Source organism: Mandrillus leucophaeus, unplaced genomic scaffold (assembly GCF_000951045.1).
Source record: "Mandrillus leucophaeus isolate KB7577 unplaced genomic scaffold, Mleu.le_1.0 Scaffold381, whole genome shotgun sequence".
Classification (NCBI taxonomy): domain Eukaryota; kingdom Metazoa; phylum Chordata; class Mammalia; order Primates; family Cercopithecidae; genus Mandrillus; species Mandrillus leucophaeus.
The window spans coordinates 1246876-1251536 of NW_012104043.1; positions in this window are offsets into that span (position 1 = coordinate 1246876).

The window sequence follows — 4661 nt, forward strand, 5'->3', positions numbered from 1 at the left end:
CAGGCACCTGCCACCACGCTCGGCTACTTTCTGTATTTTTAGTAGAGATGGGGTTTCACCATGTTGGCCAGGCTGGTCTCGAACTCCTGACCTCAGGTGATCCATCTGCCTCAGCCTTCCAAAGTGCTGGGATTACAGGCGTGAGCCACTGTGCCTGGCCATAATCTACACATCTTTTAAAGCCCCCCTTCAAATACAACAGTCAAGATAGTCTTCTTCCTGACAACTCACAAGCACTTCTTTCCGCACTCTTCACGTTATTCAGTATTTAACATGAATTTATTTATCAAGTTAGTTTCCAGGCACTGAACTGGGGATCCAAGGAAGGATAAGACATATTGTCTGCTCTTCAGGAATGTAAAATCTGATGAGAGACACAGGCACATAGATGTCTCTCACATGTCTGAAAGAGAGTAGATTAGCTCTCTGGCATCTTCTTATAAGGGCACTAATCCCATTCATGAGGGCTCCACTCTCATGACCTACTTACATTCCACAGGCTCCACCTCCTAACACCATCACATTAGGGGTTCGAATTTCAACAAATGAATGGGGAGGAGTGGGACAAATATTCAGCACATGACACTATCCCAAAGCCTAGTGACTTGAAACCTCAATTTATTATTATTGCTATTATCTTTTGAACTTCTATAGGTCAACTACAGATTCAACTGGCTGGTTCCCAACTGAGGTCTCTCCTGCGTTTGCTCTCAGATGTTGGCTAGGACAGGAATCATCTGAAACCTTCTTCAGTCACATTTCTGGTGACTACAGAGATAGCAAGAATAGCTGAGGGCTGGACATCCAAGGTATCTCCCTAACAGGATGGCAGCAGAAAGTTAGCAGGATTTCTTACTTGACATATAAGAACTCTAAGAGACAAATACAGAGGCCTAAGACACAGATGGAACTGCCTTGGACAGATGCAGAAACCATCTGCACCTCAGAAAGAGGAAAGAATGGGTATAGATGAATGTGACTTTTAGGGTAAGAGAGAATGAAATTACTAAAATATCAATCCCCAAATTGTTCTGTAATATAGATTCCCTCGGCGGCCAGTAACTAATGCAGGGCAAAAAGGATTCCATGATCAGATTTATTTGGGAACTTCTCTGTTCAAAAAAGTCAATGAGCTTCTTAACTATAGGGATTTTCAGAGTCTGTTATGAGCTAATACTTACTGGCAATCTCCAAAGCCCCCCTTTTCATTGAACATTCTTCAGAACAGGGTTTTATGGATCACATCCTAGGAAATGCTATACAAATGTTTCTCCCATCAAGTAGCAAGAAGTTTTCTAGAGTTGTCATTACTTCCTTATGAGTCAGGTTTTTCCAGAAAAACAGACCCAGTAACATGCATATGTAGAGAAAGAGGGAGAGAGAAAAAGATTTATTTTCAGGAATCAGCCCACTCAATTGCGCAGACTGGCAAGTCCAAAATCTGCAGGGTGGACTGGCAGGCTGGAAAACTAGGGAAGAGTTGTAGTTCTAAAGAGTCTGCAGGAGATCTGCTCTGAATTCCCTCATCTTCCCAGGATGTCAGTTTTTTCTCTATTAAGGCCTTTAACTGATTGGATGAGGCCCATCCACATTATGGAAAGTGTTACGGTTTGGCTCTGTGTCCCCATCCAAATCTCTTTAGTAGATCCCATAATTCCCACGTGTTGTGGCAGGGAGATGATCGAGTCTTAGGGGTGGGTCTTTCCTGTGCTGTTCTTGTGATAGTGAATGGGTCTCACAAGATCTGATGGTTTTAAAAACGGGAATTTCGGCTGGGCAGGGTGGCTCATGCCTGTAATCCCAGCACTTTGGGAGGTTGAGGCATGTGGATCACGAGGTCAAGAAATCGAGACCATCCTGGCCAACATAGTGAAACCATGTCTCTACTAAAAATACAAAAATTAACTGGGCGTGGTGGCACATGCCTGTAGTCCCAGCTACTCAGGAGGCTGAGGCAAGAGAGCCGATTGAGCCCAGGCAGCGGAGGTTGCAGTGAGCTCAGATCATGCCACTGCACTCCAGCCCAGAAACAGAGCGAGACTCTGTCAAAAAAATAAATAAAAAATAAAAAACAAGAATTTCTCTGCACAAGCCTTCTCTTTTTGCCTGGTGCCATCCACATAAGATGTGACTGACTCCTCCTTGCCTTCCGTCATGATCATGAGGCCTCCCCAACCATGTGGAACTGTGAGTCCAATTAAACCTTTTTCTTTTACAAATTGCCCAGTCTTGGATATGTCTTTATCAGCAGCATGAAAACAGACTAATATAGAGGGTATTCTGATTTACTCAAAGTCTACTGATTTAAATGTTAACTTTAACTTAAAATACCTTAAAAATACCTTTGAAGAAACATGCAGAATAATATTTGACCAAATATCTGGGTATCATGGCCTAGCTAAGTTGACACGTGAAATTAACCATCACAACTTATAATTTTTAGGTCATGGGTTGCTACTTCTACATATGAAAAAGAGAATTCTCATTGGTCATAAAGATTTGCCTTAAATCTTCAATGCCTATAAAATATAGAAAACACCTATTTCATTTACTCAGCAGAAGCTAACTTAGCTTGCAATGAAGGAATGCTCTCAGTCTAGATTGTCTATTGACCATACACTCCAGAAGGGAAAAGAAGATGTCGTTATGGATGAGTTTGTATCCTAGGTAAGCATAATAATCAATATGCAGCATTTAGATCTTAACATTGGCTTTCCTGATTTAATTCAAGGTAATTAAACCTAGCCTCCCTTCCAAAAAAACCCACTTCACTGCAGATGCTAATACACACACTTCGCCTGGTTGACATTGTTTAACTCAGGGATTCTCAAAGTGTGACTTTCCAGGCAATAGTATCAGCATCACCTGGGAATTTGTTAGAGATGCAAATCTTGGCCTTTACCCTTACCGAATCAGAAACTCAGCAGGGAAATACAGGGGATGGATCTTTGTTTAAAACAAGGCCTTCGTGGGTTTCTGATACATACTCAAGTTTGAGAACCACTGGACTGTGTCACAACTCTTTCCATCTTTTCCACGGGTGGCACTTCTCTCAATCACTCTACTGAGTTTCAGAGAACAAAACAGGTGATTACTAGTTCAACAAGTCCCTTCTTGTTGAAGGGACTAGTAATCAACAAGATTACTAGTCCCTTCTTACTGGGAACCGGTAAGAAGGGTCATGTAACATAACTGAGGATGATGAGAAGCAGTGAGAGGATGGTAAGGAGTAGAAAGTAGCAATGAGGAACCTCTTACCTGAGATAGCAGCTGACAGAGCCAATCCAATGCTAGCAGTTGTCCCAAAGATTGGCCAAGATTAAAACCGGGGTTGATAGTCCAAAACAGGATTACCTAATACAAGAAATAGGAGAATATGGGAGTTAAAAAGAGGAGAAACTACAGGAGTTGATGAAGGAGAGGCATTTAAGAGCACAACATAAACGTATCTAACGGAATTCCTGAGATGAGTACAAATACCCATGTTAGCTTTTTAAATTATCATGCTGAATTGCTTTGGCATTTGAGGGGCATTTTTTTAAAGCCCCACTGAAAATCTACAGGATTATCAGTAGAATTTAGCAAGTACCCTTGGTGGGTAACTCCCCATGGAAGCTTTTCCTTCCACAGAGTTGGTAGGTCTAAGAATACACAAGGTATTTTTTGGATTTCCTATATTTTCAGTGGTGGAAGTCAGTCCATTCACATCTAGTGAATAGAAAAAAAAGTAGTAGCTTTAGGTTAATATTACAATAAATCAAAAAAGACAGATGCCTGCATCTTCTCAGAGGTACCTCTAATCCTGCCTAAGAATCAGCCTCATGTGATAGAAAGACATTCTGCTAGTTATCCTTTCTTGAAAGACCAGAAATATTAGGAGATTTGGATTTCAGAAAAATAATCCCCTAATTTTTAAGCTTTTTATTCCTCTTGCCTTCCACCCATAGCCCAATAATCTCATTTTACCGGATGTCAAGACAGTCATGTTAGTTTCAAAGGGGAACATCTCTGAGATTTCTGGCACATGAAACATGAGTTTCTCTGATAAATGCTTCGGCTCCTCATTTAGGTAGCCCTTTTATGTAGTAGGGTTTGTATTCTTTCCACTGATGTATTTCAAGATAATTTAGATGCTTAATTTTCAGTTGTCAGTGGAAAAAAAAAAAAAAACAAAGCCCTTAGACCAATTAAGTTTAACAGAGTTTAATGGGGCAAAGAAGGATTCATGAATCAGGTAGTCCTCCAAACCAGAATACATACAAAGAGATTCCAGCACTGCTGCATGGTCAGAAGGATTTATGGACAAAAATAGGAAGGCACTGTACAGAAAGCAGAAGAGAGGCACAGAAACAGCCAGCTTGGTTACAGCTCAGTGTTTTCCTTGTTTGAACACGGTTTGAACATTTGGCTGTGAGTGGTTGAAGTATACCTGCTGTGATTGGCTGAGACTCAGCTGCTTGTTACGAGGGCAGGCTATAGTCTGTTTACATATCCAGTTAGGTTACAGTTCACTATGTATGGATAAACCTTTAGGCCAAACTCAAAATATGCAAGGAGGCAGCTTTAGGCTAAATTTAATTCAACAACAGTCATCTGATAGCTAGATGTTTCTCAAACTACCTATGGTTAAAAACCAGCTATATTTTTTAAATTTCAAATCC